Genomic DNA, 19071 nt, shown 5'->3' with positions numbered 1-19071 from the left:
AGCCTGTTCAACCACTTGATGAGAGCAGTGCTTCTGCGTTGAAATAAATGGAACCATAGGGTTTGCAATGGGACGAAGGAGATCAGAATCAGGTTTAACATCACTGGCATATGTAGTGAAATTTGTTGACTTTGTGGTGGCAGTAGATTGCAATACGTGATAATAGAGAAAAAAACTGTGAATTACAATAAGTATGTATGGTAGATATTAAATAGTATAAGTAGTGCAAAAATAGAAATAAAAAAGTAGTGAGGTAGTGTTCATGAGTTCAAAAACTATACAGAGATCAGATGGTAGGGGGGAAGAAGCTGTTCCTGAATTGCTGAGTGTGTGCCTTCAGGCTTCTGTATTTCCTTCCCGATGGGAGTGATGAGAACAAGGCATGACCCAAGTGAAGGGGGACGTTAATGATGGACACCACTTTTTTGGGGCATCACTCCTTGACACTACTGGGAGTCAGCATTCGACTGCTGAACTCCATTCGTCAACCGTGGAGTGCAGTTGGACAAACAATTGCCACGAGCTCTCAGGTCATGCAGTACTTCCTCAGAAACATTGTACACTACTGTCCTTTGTAAATTTGGCATCAGCTGCCTGACCCGATATGCTTTTCTTCTGGCTAGTAATCTGTTACCAGCCGTTGTCGAATTGGAAGCAAAGTTTCATCCACCTCACTAAATTGTGGAGTTCAAGTTCCACTCTAGATATTTGATGTCAAAACTCTTTGCTGATACTTCAATGCAATACTGCTGAAGTTCCTGTCTTTTGGATGAGACATTACACTCTTATATGGACATAAGACGTGCAATGCTGTAACACAAGAATTAACCTCAAGATTATTCAACAAGTACAACTAAAACTGATTGTCTGATTGCTATCTAAACATGAAAGCTGACACTAAATTGGAATGGGAACTAAATATTAATATTAATTTTATTTCCTGAAGAGGGTACTGGAATACCTGAAAGGAACGTAACAGTTTTTATATAAATCCAATTCTGCTTTCTTTCAGTAGTTGGTACAACTCCCGACGTTATCAGATTATGTGCTTAACTTTGAAATTGACCAAGGCAAATGAGTGCCTTAAAAGAGAAGATGTATATGGAGAAGTGAGGAGGTTTAGTGAGGAAATTCCAGAGACTAAGGTTTTGCTCAAATTAACCCTTCAGCAATGGAGCACAAAGACGACCTCTTGCATTGCCATGGACTTGTTTCTGATTGCATTTTTTGTACTAACAACTTGTCTTTTACAGAACTTTTCTTCACTGTCTTGTATTATTTATCTATAATTTATGTTCTGCGTGTTGCTGTTTGAATCTATGTACCAGGGGTGCTGCTGCAAGCCCGTTTTTCATTATACCTCTGCCTCACTACTTGTGTATATGACAATAAACTTGACTTAATGGCAGCTGAAGGTCAGCTCCTGATGATGCAGCATCTAAAACTCACAGAGGCCAGGAGTTAGAAGAATGTAAATATCCCGTGAGGGTTATAGGCCAAGAAGAGGTTTTAACAACCTGAGAAATTAATAGCAGGATTAGCCAACTCAGCTGCTCAAGCTTGCCCTATTGGCCTCAACTCCTCTTCAAATTCAAGTTCAACTTTATTGTCACAGATAGATAGATAGATAGATAGACATACTTTATTGAACCCGAGGGAAATTGGGTTTCATTACAGTTGCACCAACCAAGAACAGAGTACAAATATAGCAATATAAAACCATAAATAATTAAATAGTAACATGTAAATGCCAGGAAATAAGTCCAGGACCAGCCTATTGGCTCAGGGTGTCTGACCCTCCAAGGGAGGAGTTGTAAAGTTTGATGGCCACAGGCAGGAATGACTTCCCATGACGCTCAGTGCTGCATCTCGGTGGAATGAGTCTCTGGCTGAATGTTCTCCTGTGCCCACCCAGTACATTATGTAGTGGATGGGAGACATTGACCAAGATGGCATGCAACTTAGACAGCATCCTCTTTTCAGACACCACCGTCAGAGAGTCCAGTTCCATCCCCACAACATCGCTGGCCTTATGAATGAGGTCGTTGATTCTGTTGGTGTCTGCTACCCTCAGCCTGCTGCCCCAGCACACAACAGCAAACATGATCGCACTGGCCACCACAGACTTGTAGAACATCCTCAGCATCGTCCGGCAGATGTTAAAGGACCTCAGTCTCCTCAGTCATTTGTCTATACATATATACAACCAAACAAAATAACATTCTTCTGAACCACAATGCATCCATAATATATATAAAATTAAAATATTACCACAATTAAGTTAATAAGATATAATTCAAAATGCATGTGAAGTCCCCAGCACAGGTAAACAGTAAACAGCTCGCTGTCCTTGTGATGAGACCCTGATGGTGGCAGGATATTCATTAATCTCACAATCCGGGGGAAGAAGCTGTTACCCAGTCTGGGAGTCCTAGCCCTGATGCTCCTGTACCTCCTTCCTGACAGTAGTGGGTCAAAGAGATTGGGCCAGGGTGGTAGAAATCCTCAACGGTGCTTTGGGCCCTTCGTGTAAAACGCTCCCAGTAAATGTCATAAATAGGGGGGATTGATCCTCTCAGCAGTTATTACCACTCTCTGTAGGGTCTTGTGGTCCAACATTTAGCTGCTTCTGTGTCTGACAGTGATGCAGCCAGTCAGAGCGCTCTCAATGATGCCAGTTCCCCTTAACACTCAATTTCACAGTCTTTCAAATATTTATCTTTCTTCATCTTCGGCATTTTTAATGGCCACCTTCAGGGCAGACAATTGAAAGGGTTCTCTGAGAGGAGGAATTACTACGCACTTCTGTTTTAAATGAACAGGTCCCTTATTTTGTAGTTGGTTTCTGACTTTCCCACTGGTAGAAACATCCCAATATTTACCCTGTCAAGCTCCCTTGGGATTTTCTATGTATAGAACATAAAACTGAGAAGTACAGCACTGGAAAGGCCATTCAACCCATGATACTGTACCAATCTTAATACCAATTCATACTCAATATTCTCTTCCTGTGTATAATCTATATCCCTTCACATTCATGAGTTTAGCAAGAAACCTCTTTTACTCCTCCCAGCTGCTTGGTTCTACTGCTGCTCTTGTTAACCCATCTAAGTAACTATCACCCTCTCTACGTGAATAACTTGCCCCTCTTATTGTTTTTAAACTCTGCCCCCCCCACCTTAAAATCATGTTCTCTAGTGTTTGATATTTCTACCCTGGGGAAAAGATTCTAACTGTATTCCCAAGTTATGCCTATCACAATTTTAAAAACTTCTACCATGTCTCCCCTCAGCCTTTGAACATCCAAAGTCCGTACAACCTTTTTTTATATATTATACACTCTAATCAACACAGCATTCTGGTCAATTTCTTCTGCGCCCTTTCTACAGTCTCCACATTCCTCCTATATTGGAGTGGCTAGAACTGCACACAATACTCCAACTGTTGTCTAACCAGGGTTATATCGAGCTGCAGCATTGCCTCACGGCTCTTGATCTCAATCCCTGGACTAACATCATGTGCCTTTCTCACCACTGTGGTCTGACCAAAGTTTTAAACAACTGAAGCATGTCTCCCTTCTTATACTCAACACCCCAGCTGTCTAGCCTCTCTTGTTAGGATAATCCTCTCATCCCAGGAATTAGTTTGGTGAATCTCCTTTGGACTGCAGAGACAGAAAGGAACAGAAGGTTTTGAACACAAGATCCGATTTATTTATCTTTTGTGTTTTATTTATGCTGCATCAGATCTGGAATAACAATTATTTTGCTCCCCGTGCATTTGTGTAAAGGAAATTACCATAAACAATCTTAAACAATGCTGAAACGTCAGGGCCTTGATGTTTATTTATTAGTGTGGAATAAGGAGAATTCTAGCGTTATTTCTCTGTCCGTTGATTAACTAAGCCATTCATAAATCATTACACCAGTTCCACAGCTATCTGCTATGCTTATGTCTATAATAGCATAATCTCGTGGTTAAAAAAAAGTGAAGGGATCAGAGAATAATATATATAGTCTTATAATCTTAAAATGTGCATATTTTGAAGTGCATATCAAATACAATATGTTTGTACATCACTTTCCTTCAAGATTTGAAACGTTTATATAGACAAAAGCCACTGTTCTTCATTCTAGCAGAATTTTTTGTCATTTATTTCTAAGGATTCTAAACTACCCAAGTATTTCCTGAACATTGACAGAGTAAATACTCTACCATGTAGGATGTGACAGTGAAAATGAGAAGGAAATGAAGCAGAATTAAGTTCACAAATTACAGCCATCAAAGTACTGAAAGATGTTTTTAGCTATTTATGTAAAGGTGCAGTCTCGACAATTTTTTAAAGTGCTGTGATTGAGGCCAACACACTATCAGTGACAAAGCCCTGCTTCTTTGTTCTACATCTCTATAACTCTATCCTGTCTTTTTCAGACCATCATAAGGGAATTTTTAGCCAGAGTGGTGTGGTCCACTCTCCTTTCTGAAATAAGACGCACTAGGTTCCTGTGTCTTTACTAATTTTGGGCATTGGATTTTATGGCTCCCCGTCAAAGAATAAAACTTTCACACCATCTTTAGTTCTTGTTTTAGAAATCTAAACCATGTGCATCCCATGGAATCAGCCTCCAAAACTCATGTTTTATTGTGGATAAAAGCTCTTTGTAGACTTTAATATTAACTTAGAACTAAAATGGGGTAGATTAGAGTACAGCAACAGAAGCAGCACTTTGTCTCTGATGCCTGTGCTGGCCTCAACCATAGCACCTAATAAAGGTGTCCAAACTCTGCATTTTAACATAGTAGCAAAAACACCTTTCAGTACATTGTAACTCATTAGATCTGATGGCTGTAATGTCTGAATTTAAATCTGGTTCATTTTATTGGAGTATAAAAATTAAGAGTAGGAGTGGAGCTTTCAGCCCCTTGTGTATACTATTCCATTCAGTAAGATAATACATGATTTTCTACTGATAATTTACTATTTTAATCTTATGTTGCTTACTTCCAAAAACCTATCCAATCTCAGTCTATCATTCAATACTCAGTGACCTAACATCCACAGTCGCCTGGGATAGAAAGTTCCAAAAATTTGTAATATACAGTATGCTCGGGAAATTTATTTTGCCACCCCAACAGTACTAGATGCAATAGCCAGTGGAGTCTACTGTAGCTCTAACTGGAATAATGATTCATACCTGGGAGCTTCAGTTCCTGATAAAGACTCTGATCATGATTAGCACTCTTGATAACAGGGCTGCAATACTTTTCAGTGCCACCGCTCAGAGTTCAGTTCCTGCCATTGTCTGTGAGGAGTTTGCACGTTCTTCCTGTGACCACAATGGTTTCCTCTAGATGTTCCAGTTTCCTCCTACGTTCCAAAGACATACAGGTTGGGGTTAGTAAGTTGCAGGCATGCTATGTTAACACCGGAAGTGTAGTGACACTTGTGAACTGCTCCCAGCACAGGCTGATGACGCAAAGGATGCATTTCACTGTATGTTACAGTGTGCATGTGACAAATAAAGTTAATCTTATAACAACAATAATGCATATTTTTTAATTTACTGGAACTAAATATCACAGAAGTAAAACTTTTCTCTTACAAAGTGGTGGATGATAAACACCTCTTCCTGTATTTGTAGCAATAAAATTAAATAGCACAATGAAAAATTAGCTCTGCAGTGTTTCACAAGAGTGCTCCATAATTTAAGGGGCTAACTCACACTAGGAATAATTTTTTTTAAAAAACTCAAGCAGGGCACCATCTTACTCAAGCTCCATTGTTGACATCACTGTTCTGAAACCTTCTACAAGAAGGGACTAGATGGTGTCGTGGTTAGCACAACGCTTTACAGTACAGGCGAACCCAGTTCAATTCCCATCACTGCCCATAAGGAGGTTGTACCTTCTCCCCAGGTTGCCTCCTAGTTTCCTCCTTCTGTCCAAAGATGTACCAGTATTGGTCATTGTATCTATCGGCATGACTCGAAGGGCCAGAAGGGCCTACTCCACACTGTATCTCAATAAAAGTATAAATAAATATATTATTGCAGGAGTTTATATCATGGGCCAGAGAGGAGACAATGGTGTAAACACATCCTGGTACTGAATCAGAATCAGAATCAGATTTATTATCACTGACATTGTTGTGAACAATAAGAAATATCAAAAAATATTAAAAAGTAATTAAAAAAAAGCAAAATAGTGAGCTAGTGGACCATTCAGAAATCAGATGGAGGAAGGAAGGAAGTTGTTCCTAAAATGTTGAGGTTGTGCCTTCATGCTCCTGTACTTCCTCCCTAATGTGGCAATGGGAAGAGAGCGTTTCCAGAATGGTGGTGGTCCTTAATGACGGATGCCGCCTTTTTGAGGTATTGACTTTTGAAGATTACCTCGATGCTTGTGAGGCTAGGGCCCATGCTGGAGCAGGCTGAATTTACAGCCCTTTGCAGCATTTTCCAGTCCTATGCATTGAAGCCTCCCTACCACACGGTGATGGTGATGCACAGTTAGAACGCTCTCGTGGTACATCTTTATTTGTGCTAATCTGAATGCAAAACATTTCCTTCTACGTTTTATTAATTAATTTTCTCAATATGATTGCTGCCAGCAAGGCCACCATTTATTGTCCATTTCTAAATGATCTTGATAAAGTAGTAGCAATTGGTCGTCTTGGACCAATGCAGCCCTGCTGGTGACGGCGCTCTCACAGTGTTTTTGGAGAGGAAGTTCTATGATTTTGTGCAGCAGTGATGAAGAAACAGCAATTAATTTTAAAAATCAGCAAGGAGTCTGGAATGGGGGAGAACAAGCAGGCAGTGATGTTCCCCATGTGCCCACTGCCCTTGTCCCGCAGGGCAGTAGAGATTGCTGGTTTTAGAGATTATGTCTGAGTTTCCTGTGGGAATTCTCTGGGTGACACACAATACAATGGTAGGGAAAAGTGAGTCCAAGGCCTTGGAAATAAATGAGGGTTTTAAAACTTACACCAATGCTTTCTCTGATCACCCAGTTTTTAAATCCTCACATACGTCTGCAAATCCATCCTGCCCTAACTTTGTAAACTACTCGAGCCCTCTCATCCTCCATTTCTGACCTCTTAAGCTTCATGCCTTCTGCTGCTAAAGATATGAACTCTGGAATTCTCTGCCTAAATCTTAAAATGCTTCTAAAAATAAAGTCTTTGTTAAGTTCCCTAAGATCTACAACTGCACCATTTGGGATGATATCACTCCGGTCAGGTCAATGTTATGCTAGAAGCTTTTCGTAAATGCAAGTTTCACAAAGTACATGATTAGATCCAGCAGCTATTAATTTCCTCTAAGAGCTATCGAAAGGCAAACGACAGCAAGTGCCAGAAATACAAAGAAATTTCTCACCGCCTCAGTAAAGCAGCCAGCATTATCAAAGACCCAGCTTCTCCCCTCTCCCATTGGTCTGAAGATACAGAAGCCTGAAAGCACGTACCATCTGGCTCAATGGACAGTTTCTATCTACTTGCTACCAAATGTTTGAACAGACCTCTTGTACTCTTGGTCTTACAATATACCTCGCTATGGTTGACAAGAAAACCAAGGTAGCATGCCTGAATGATTGGTGCCCTGTCCCACTTACCTCAATTATAAGCAAATGCTTTGAGAGGGTGGTTAAAGACTACATCTGCAGCTTGCTACCACACACAATGGACTCCCTACAATTCGCCTACCAACGGAACCGGCCTACCAATGACGCCATAGCCACAGCACTGCACACCGTCCGCAGTCACCTGGAGAAGAGATATGTATACATCAGAATGCTGTTCCTGGACACCAGTACAGCACTTAATACCATAATTCCCTGCAGACTTGACAGGAAGCTCAGAGACCTCAGCCTGCACCCCACCTTGTGCAGCTGGATCCTAGACTTCTTATCGGATCGCTGACAGATGGTAAGGATGGGCTCCCTCACCTCTGCCCCTCTGACCCTCAACACAGTTGCCCCCCCCATGGTTGTGTTCTGAGTCCCTTTTTCTACTCCTTTTTACACCCACGACTGTGCTGCTACACACAGTTCCAAACTGCCGATCAAATTTGTAGATGACATGACTCTGATTGGCCTTATTTCAAGTGGTAATGAGACAACCTACAGGGGAGAGGTTGACACCCTGACACAGTGGTGCCAAGATAACAATCTCTCCCTCAATGTCCAGAAAACAAAAGAGCTGATCGTGGATTACAGGAGGAATGGAGACAGGCTCGGCCCGATCAACATCAACGGGTCTGCAGTTGAGAGGGTGAGTAGTTTCAAGTTCCTTGGTATACACATCATCAATGATCTCACCTGGACTGTACACACCGGCTTTGTGGAAAAAAAAGCACAACAGTGTCTCTTCCACATCAGGTGACTGAAGAAGTTCGGCATGTGCCCCCAAATCCTCAAGACTACAGGGCACCACTGATTGGCTGTATCACCGCCTGATACGGGAACTGCACCAACCCTGATCACTGGGCACTTCAGAGAGTGATACAGACAGCCCAGCACATCTGTGGATGTGAACTTCCCTCCACTGAGGACACCTATAGCAGCAGGTGCAGAAAGAAGGCTTGGAAGATTATCGGGGACACCGGTCACCCCAACCATAAACTGTTTCAGCTGCTTCCATCTGGCAAATGGTACCGCAGCATTAAAGCCAGGATCAACAGGCTACGGGACAGCTTCTTTCTGCAGGCCATGAGACTTTTAAATTCTCATGTCTGTACATTGCAATGGAGTCGTCACACAAAGATATTTTACTCCCTCACGTTGTGGGATGGATGTAAGATCTAAATAAATTCTAATTCTAATTCTGCACTGCACCTTTTGATAGCATTTACATTTTATTCTGCATTGTTATTGTTTGACCTTATTCTAGCGCAATGCATGGTATAATGATTTGATCCGTTTGAACAGTATATAAGATGTATTCAAGCTTTTCACTGTATCTTGAGACATACAGCAGTAAACCAATACCAAATTTGATACCAATAAAAACAGAAGATACTGGATGTTCTCCTCAGGTCAGGCAACATCTGTGGAAAACAGAGTTAAGATTGCAGATTGAAAACTTGGTGTGAGCAGTCTAATGAAGCATTAACACTGAATATCTTCCCAAGGTTGCTACCAGACCTGCTGAATGTTTCCAGCAGTTGTTGTTTTTTGTTCAGACGAATGGACAATTATTGCAGTAGAGAGAAAAGCAAATAAACTCAGGTCTGAGTGCTAAATTTTTCCACAGTGAATTATTGTGTAAATTGCCCTGGTGGATAATGGGAACACCAGGGTGAACTGTGAGCTCAGATGTAGAGTTACAGAAGCCCAGGAACCTCACATCTCAACCAACATAGCTACAAATGCTGGTTAGGAATCCCCTGCCCGTGACCTAACATCTGAAGACAATTGTCTCCAACTTTGATTTCAAAGGCAACTTTACTTATTTTTCAGATCCCAGCTGGCAGAGGAGAGGTGGGCAGTTTGAGTTCTACTCTCAATCTTGGAATGGGAACACCAGTGCACGTCTGCTTCCAGGGGAGCTAGCTATTTGATTTTAGGAGGATGGAGTAGTTACAAAGGCCACAAGGTCACTGGTGTCATGGTTAGCAGGCTGCTGTGGTAAAAACCACTAATGCTGGTCAGAATCAGAGCTTTTGCAGATTGCAGGAATGGAGGAGGTTATGGAAACTCTCAGAAAGCATGGCCCTACAGTTGGGAGTGGAAACAAGTCTGCTGAAAGTCAAATAACTGGAAGTCAAATTGATTACTTTCCAGAAATCACCCTCTCCATAACAAGCAATAGGCATGAATAATACATAGGCTGGACCTGCACCTGAGGAAGGAACTGAGGATTAGCTGCTACTAAATGATAACTCATATAAAATTGCTCATCCTTAGTCAGCATCTTAAATATGCCCTCTTCACCTTGAGAAACATGCCAAGCTCATTTCGAAAACCTAAGAAACATCCATTGCCATAATCAAGACTGCAGCACTGAATTACAGCTACTGTGATCGTCCACTAAACTTACATATACTAATGATTAAACCGAGCAGAACACATGAAGAAATTGTACAATTACAGGAAGTATTTGCACACCTACTTGAACACTAGAGTTCCATGTGTTCCTGAATCACTCACTGAGTAAAAGAAATAATATTGCAGCTGTAAGCAATCAATTGGCATAGTTCAATCCTGAAGGATTAAGAAGGCAATAAAATTAAACATGAAAGAAATGCCTAAAATCTTCAAAAATGAAACTGTGTCGGCAGGAAAATTTGCCCCATTTTTCTTCCTTTCCATCTACACTTTCTTTTAATATTGAACGCAGTTTTAATAGGTTTCAGGATTGTTGAAGTGCATAAGAGAGAAATAAAGTTGACATTTAAAACATTGCTTAATTCCAGACTGACTGGAATGAGATAACAAGCCACATTGATTCACCACAAACCACAAGAAATCTTCTTTTAATGGACTCCACTATTATTAAATTTCCTGGTCTGAAGATCCATCAAAAGCATCTGTGTCATTACAAAGATTCAGCCGTATCCCTTCTCCAGATACAGTGATGAAACCACTGAAAACATACAACTCCACTGGCATTTGAGTTGTTATACCTCACTGCCCCCTGGTGGTGATCACTGATATTCAACCAAAAGATGGAGGAATCTGAAAAGAGAAAATGCTAGAGACAGTCAACTTGTCAATAAAGAAGGGGTTTGGATTGATACATCATCTTTCACACCTCTTTCCGTGCCTCCTAAAGCTCTGTAAGCTAGTGAGGAATTTTCTTAAGTGTAGTCACTGTTGTCATGTAGAAGACGAGGCAGCAAATAAGCAAAGCAAGACTCCACAAACAGCAGTGCTCCAGTTTGCTTTGTTTTAGTAATATTCTAGGACACTCTGGGTCCAATAGTTCGGTGGTTATATTACTGAAATGGTAATGATGGCTGGTTATTCACTTGCAAAGGTCAGGAGGGAAAACACCATCGCTGTAGGACTTTTCTTCCCGCCTCTGCTGCGTAAGTTAATAGTGAGGATCGGTGGGCGCGGACCGATTCCGCTCTTCAGGCTGGGGGACCTTCCATAATGGCTCAGCGGGCTGCCAAGTCTGTGTTGACTGCAAGGCTGTAGGTTGAGTATTGGAGCTTTACTCCTCCTAGACAGACCACCCGGCAAGGCTAAAGAGTCCCATCTAGCCTGCTTTGGAATCAGAGTTGTTCTTCTCCTAGGATGGCTGCCAGCCAAGGCCGATGAGCCCAACCTGCACTGGACCCTCAGTCACGGCATGATATAGCAAACTCAGCAAGAACAGGGACACTGGGTGAAGGTGTTGCTATGGGCACAGTAGTGTAGAAGAGGCCATAAATGAGTGAGCTCATGCATGGCAAGCCAAACAGTGGTCCTGGAACACCTGGAAAGGAGAAGCTACGGGAGATGCTTCACCTTCCACAAGCGAGCAGGACAACTAACCCAGCAATTACCTGTCCCCAAAGTGGTAATGCATGGGCCTGAATTAACATTCCTTCCCTGGGGTTCAAATCCCAACCTTCCGGTTGAAGAATTTAAGCCCTGATTCTGATTTTGTCACAACCACGGATTCGGCAGTGCAGTAGATGTGGCAATTGCGCTTGTGAATTTGCATGTGTCGGCTAATTATTATTTAATCGTGATAATATTTAAATCCATACTTGTCGTCGTAGTGCTTGTCGAGACTTGGACAGAGCACAACAATGTTTCACACGAGGAATTCTGCAGATGCTGGAAATTCAAGCAACTCACACCAAAGTTGCTGGTGAACGCAGCAGGCCAGGCAGCATCTCTAATAAGAGGTACTGTTGACATTTCGAGCCGAGACCCTTTGTCTTACTAGCTCTTCCTTCAGTTAGTCCTGACGAAGGGTCTCGGCCCGAAACGTCGACTGTATCTCTTCCTAGAGATGCTGCCTGGCCTGCTACATTCACCAGCAACTTTGATGTGTGTTACAACAATGTTTCACTTTGTTTGCATCAGCCTTGCCTGAGAAATTGGACTGTTGAGTCAGCTGACTCTGAAGACTAGGGGTATTCTTTTAATAAATAGATGTTCTTTTCAGCCGCAGTGTGGGCTTTGTTTCCCGTTTGAGAGTTTTAGTTAATAGACCTGTTTGGCCTAGCATTTATTGTTTTATTTTCCTTTTAACACTGTTCACATTAAAGTTTTGTGAACTATCGACCTGCTTCAGTGTCTCTCACTCCGCACTTGGGCCGTATCTGAACCTGGTGACAGATTTATTCATTCATTTATCACACGTCCATTGAAACATACAATGAAATAATCACTTGTGTTAACAACTTACATACCTAACGATGTGCTGGAGCACACACTCCTGTACCACCACAGCACGGTCACAATGCTCGGCAGAACAACACAGAACACGACAAGATATCCTTGGTCACGTGTCCACTTTGCTGCCCTTTGAGTGCAGAGCAGAGGCCTGGACTCTGGATATCTTTCGTCACCTGGCCATATTGCTGGCCCTTGTGCGCAAGGCGCTGAACAAAGGCCTAGACTCCAGCCTGGCCTCTAACTCTTTCAAACTCCCATCTCTAATCCCTAATCTGACATCTAACTCCCATCTCTTAGGAATGCAGCAAGTCAGGCAGCAACCTGGAGAGAAATGAACAGTCAATGTTTTGGGCCTAAACTCGTCATCAAGACTAGAAAGGAAGGGAACAGAGGCCAGGGTAAGATGGTGGGACAGTAGGGCAAAGGGGAAGGTGATGGGTAAAAGCAGGTGAGGGGGAAGGTGGGAGAATGAAGTAAGAACCTGGGAGGGGATAGGTGGAAGAGGTAAAGGACTGAATGAGTATCGATTTCTCTAATTTCCAGTAATTTCTCCCCCCTCCTTTCTTCTCACTTTTTTCTTTCCTCATTCTGGTTATCCTCTCACCCTTTTCCCTCTCCTCACCTGCCTACCATCTTCCTCTGGCTTCCCTCCTCCTTCCTTTTCTTCCACTCTCTTCTCCTATGAGATTTCTTCTTCAGCTTTTCCACCTATATCCTCTCAGCTTCTTACTTCATTCCTCCTACCCTGCCCATTCATCTTCTACCTCACAAGGTCTCATCTATCGCCTGCCACCTTGTACTTCTTCCTCTCCCCCACCTTCTTATTCTGGCATCTGCCCCTTGATTTTCAGCCTTGATGAAAAATGTGGGCCCAAAATGTTGACTGTGTATTCCTCTCCACAGATGCTGCCTGACCTGAAGAGTTCTTCCGGCATTTTGTGTGTATTACTCTGGATTTCCAGCATCTGCTGAATCTCTTGTGTTTATGACTAAGCCATACAATCCAGTTATTGTATAGTAGATTAAATAAATATTAAAATGGAGGACCATTTGTAACTACCCCAGATAAAGTCATAATAAACTCACCCCTATAAGTATTTACATACTGATAACTGATTTCTTATGATGGAGAGAGATCTGTAATCAAGCCTGATATAGTCGTTCTTGCAGATTCAGAACTTGCAACCAATAAGCTGGACTTTTCCATTACAGTCAAGGTACATTGTCAAGGCCATGTCCTTTAGAGAGGACTCTAAGATGTAGGTGCGAGAAGGCGGCCTTGGGACTGCATCCGATCGATGATGAACTGCAAAGCTATTTGCTAATTCCCACTTCCTGTCCTCTTGGTGATGTTCCTCATACTGAACAATGGTTGAAAGAAGCACTGACAGTACGAAGAACGTGGACTAGGACTTCAGGGCACTTCATGAGTCCTTTAGCAGCACTGCTGATTGAGCTAATGGCATAGTGCCCAAACAAAGTCAGTGGCGATAGTTTGCCAAAACAGCTGAGCAGACAGGAAATCAATGGAATACTCCCCTGCTGCCTGGATGACTGCCGTTTCAGTAACATTCCAAAACAGAACAGAACACAACAAGCAACAAATCAACAACAGCAAAACAAGCCCCTTTCCACCCACCCACCCACACACAGATGGGCCCCCAGCCTCCAGCCTCCAGTCTCCAGTCTCCAGACTTTGACTACCATGCTTCGACTTCTGGACTACCAGTCGACCTATGGGCTCCAGTCGTCGGTATTGACCTCCAGGAAAGCTGATCATGGGACTTGGAACTCCAGGCTCAAACTCCCAGCGCGCCAACTGACCGGACATCATGCCTCCTTCTCACATGGAATCCTGGTCGCTGACCTTTGAGCGCAGAGCTGAAACCTGGTCTGCCGATATCCTTTGCCACCCGACCACCTGACTGGCCTTTGAGTGCGGAGCAGAGGCCCGGTTTGTGGACGTTTTTCATCACTGACCGCACTGCTGGCCTTCGAGTGCAGAGCGGAGGCCCGGTTTGTGGACGTCTTTCATCACTGACCGCACTGCTGGCCTTCGAGTGCAGAGCGGAGGCCCGGTTTGTGGACGTCTTTCATCACTGACTGCACTGCTGGCCTTCGAGTGCAGAGCGGAGGCCCGGTTTGTGGACGTCTTTCATCACTGACTGCACTGCTGGCCTTCGAGTGCAGAGCGGAGGCCCGGTTTGTGGACGTCTTTCATCACTGACCGCACTGTTGGCCTTCGAGTGCAGAGCGGAGGCCCGGTTTGTGGACGTCTTTCATCACTGACCGCACTGCTGGCCTTCGAGTGCAGAGCGGAGGTCCAGACGGTGGATATCCTTCGTCACTGACCACATCGCTGGCCTTCGAGCACAGAGCAGAGACCTGGACTGCAGATGTCATTCGCCACTTGTCCACGTCACTGGACGTTGAACAAAGTTTGTTTAATTAGCACACCATCCACCACCAGTAGTCAATGACTGTGCACTCCACTCAAAGCAAGCATAGCAATTACTCAACCAGGGTACTCTTAAACCCTCCTCAAAAAACCACAACTTCTCTCGTCAAGAAGGACAAGTGTACCAAAAACATTTGGTCACCACCCCAGTGAGTTCCTTTCCAAATCACATACCAATTTGATTGTGAGATACTGCACCATCATTGTCACTGGGTATAAATTCTAGAATTCCTTACCGACCAACTCCGTGGAAATTTCTCCACTAGGAATGTTGTAGTTGCAGAGGGTAGTTCATTAACCTTCTCATGGACAAGTAGGAAAGGACTTTGAATGCTTACCTTTATTGTAAAGCATACATCCAATGTATGTCCGAAAAAGAATTGTTAAGTAGCTACTTGAGCTTTGCCTTATGTGTTGTTTCCTTCAAAAGCTTAAAAACTTCTTTCTTATAGAATTCAAAACAAATAACCACAATTCTAGAGCAGAACTTGAAACAAAAACTTATTTTGAGTTTGCCACTCACTGAGCCATAGCTGGCAGTGTCTAAAGAGCTCTCTCCACAGATAGCCCCTGACCACTGAGGTTTCTTTGTTTCTATTTTAGAATCCCAGCAAATGCAGTTTCTCTTTTACATGAAAATTGATAACTTACTAGGAACTCTTATTTTGTGGTCAAACACTTTTAATATGGATCAACTTACACCTAGTAAATGTCTATCAAACTGAAAATTCCAAATGCTTACAGGTCTGATTCTGCTGTGTATTGTACAAGTTGCATTCAGAACAGACATTATTACGCACTGAAGTATTGAAGTCAGTATACAGGGCTCACTGAAAAACTAATAGTTCACTTTTTGAACTGAGTCCTGATGAAGAGCCTTGGCCTGAAAAGTCAGCTATTTATTGCTCTTTCTGAACACTGCCTGACCTGCTGAGTTTTCCTCCAACATTTTGGGTGCACTCATTATTATAATTGGTAAATTAGGCTGCAGTGGAGTGGATTCCAGTGGAGTCCAACTTCAAAGTCTGGGCAACAAAATGATAGCATACTCCTCTGTATGTGATCATCGGCACTAATATTCACATTTCAAAGCAGTAGACTGAATTACATTTTGGCAAACTAGCCACATATTGACAGTTCAAGATGACTAAAAATGTTTGGCACGTGTATTCAAGAGTAAATGATCATTCCTCCCAAAGGGTCTCATAAATCTGGAATTTAAAGCATCCATTATAATTTCTATTCCTTTTCTGTGTTTCTATTAGAGCAGAGAACAAAAACAGAACATTACAGCACAGTGCAGGCCCCTTGGCCCATGATATTGTGCTGACCTTTTTACATACACTAAGATCAATCTATCCCTTCCCTCCTACCTAACCCTCCATTTTTCTATCATCCACGTTCCCTCCTAAGACCCTTATGTATCTGCCTCTACAACCTGGATATCTGTATCTCCCTCTTCATCTGGGTCCATGACTTCTCCATCAGGAGACCACAGTCAGTGCAGATTGGAAGTAACATCTCCTCCTCACTGACAATCAACACCAGCATGCTTAGCCTACTGTTCTACTCTGCCTACACTCATGACTGTGTGGCAGGGCAGTTCCAAGCAGTAAGCACTCTCTGTGTAAAGAACCTACAGTACCTCTGACATTCCCCCTATATTTTCCTCCAATCACATTAAAATGATGACCCCCCCACCTTGATAGCACATTTCATCTAATCTGTCTTTCCCTTTACTTCACTTTCTATCCTAGTTTATATTCTCTTCTTTAAGCTTTGAGTGATCATTTGAGGTCTTTCCATCTGATTAGTTGAAAAACCTCACTGTTTATTTTCTGCTCACAAATGCCACATTTCTCACAGAATGATGCATCACATCTGATGTTGGATTGGAGCAAGTCTCTGGCCTAAGAAATTTCACAAAATATGTGGGTAGCTGTCACTATACTGAGAAATAAACATGTTTTCTTCCTCACTAACCAAAGAAGAGGGGTCATGCAATACACCAGTTGCAAAAACATTAAAGGGAAAAGTGTACCTATATATATATGTCTGTGCGTCTATTTTTAACAAAGCATTGTACTGCTCTGTTACTATAAACTAGCAAATTAATTGGAAATGAAATTGTGATACTTACACTGGGGAAAACATATTCTGTAGGAATTAGCATAACATGACTAAAGATCAAATACAAAGCTCTTAAAATCATTAAAAGTCCATAGTGAGAAGTTCTTTTGTTAAGGCTTCTCAACCAGCTTTGAACTATTAATTACAGCTCAGCATTCAACACCATAATCCCCTCAGTACTAATTAAAAAGCTTCAGTGCTGGTTCCTCTATCTCTCCCTCTTCAACTGGATCCTCGACTTCCTCATTGGGAGATCACAGTCAGTGCAGATTGGGAGTAACATCTACTCCTCGCTGAAAATCGACACCGGCGCCTCACTTAGCCCACTGCTCTACTCTCTCTACACTCATAACCGTGTGACTAAGCACAGCGCAAACGCCATCTATAAAATCACTGATGAGGCTACTGTTATTGGTCGAATCTCAGATGGTGATGAGGAAGCATACAGGCGTGAGAAAGGTCGTTGAGTGTGAGGTTATTGTTGTGACAACAATCAAATATTGCAAGAACAACCTCACACTCAATGTCCGTAAGACCAAGGAATCGATTGTGGACTTCAGGAGTGGGAAATCAGGAGAATACACACCAATTCTAACCGAGCAGTTAGCATTGGAAAGGATGAGCAACTTCAAGTTCTTGGGTGTCGGAATCTCAGAGGATCTATCCCCGGCCCAACATAGAGATGCAATTATGAAGAAGGCACACCAGGGGCTATACTTCATCAGGAACTTGAGGAGATTTGGTATGTCACCAAAGACTCTAACAAATTTCTACAGATGTACCATGGACAGCATTCTAACTGGATGCATCACGGTCTGGTATGGAGATACCAATGCCTAGGAGCAAGGAAAAGCTGTACAGGGCTGCAAACTCAGCCATCTCCATCATGGGCACTAGCCTCTCCATCACTGAGGACATATCCACAAGGCAATGCCTCAAGAAGGTACAAACATCATTAAACACCCCCCACCACCCAGGACGTGCCTTCTTCTACCATCAGGAGGAGGTACAGGAACTTGAAGACACACACTCAACATTTTAGAAACAGCGTCCTTCCCTCCACCATCATATTTCTAAACAGTCCATGAACCCATGAACACTTCCTCACTGTTCCAGGCGGAGGAGGCATTTCCTAAAATGTTGAGTGTGGGTCTTCAGGCTCGGTTACCTCCTCTCTGAGGGTAGCAAGGAGAAGATGGCATGTCCTGGGTGACGAGGGTCCTTAATAATTGATGCCATCTTCTTGAGGTGCCACTTCTTGAAGATGCTCTTGACAGTAGGTGGCCTTGCCCTCGTGACAGAGCTGCTGGGTCTACAACCTTCTGCAACTTCAATTGCCTTAACTTCTTGATCATTACATCTCAGTTTTAACCGAGCAATGCATCTACTGAAAAAATATATCCATGTAAATTCTAACTCCATGGCATAAAGACTGAATTTAAATTAATTAGAAACAGCAATGCAATAGTTGTTCTCATTAGCTTGTATGTAGGATATATTTATATTGCATTTTAGTGTCAGGTAGTAAGCTTTACTGGGTTTGCAGCAGTTTTTGCTCTTTCACTGTGTTACATATTTTTGGAGTTTCTCTGAATACTGACTGTGACAGATTATTTGCTGGGATATTGCATTGCAGGGAGAACTTAGGTGTCAAAAAAGAATCTTGCACATCAAAGTTAATCCCAGTCAAACATCTCCCACATACAGATCCATCATTAAACACAAGCAACGGATTCAAATATAATGGCTCTGAGACCTGGCAACCTCAAAATAACATAGCCCAGATCTCCAGGTTCACCTGTCAAATCAGTCCATGTGCTGCTCTTAAATGGGATCAATTATATGAAATGGACGTTGCAACTTTAGATTATTACTTATCTTACCAAATTCTGCATTCCCACAGGCAGTTTAATCTCAGACGCTGCCACATTATTCTGTTAATGAAGTGAAGCAGCACCTACTTGTATCTTGGGTAGCAGAAGAAATAGATTCAATTCGTTCTTTTGCACAATTGATTTTCTTAATGAGAATACAAATCAGTCTTTCAGTTGTTCACTGCATGATAAAACTGGTTACCTGCAGTGTGAACATCATTCCTTCAGTGTCACACATCCTGGGGAAGAACTGTCAGAGGATGCCACAGTTAT

The sequence above is a fragment of the Mobula hypostoma genome, chromosome 17 (genome assembly GCF_963921235.1).
Source record: "Mobula hypostoma chromosome 17, sMobHyp1.1, whole genome shotgun sequence".
Lineage (NCBI taxonomy): Eukaryota > Metazoa > Chordata > Chondrichthyes > Myliobatiformes > Myliobatidae > Mobula > Mobula hypostoma.
Note: the sequence above shows the minus strand (reverse complement) of the source record.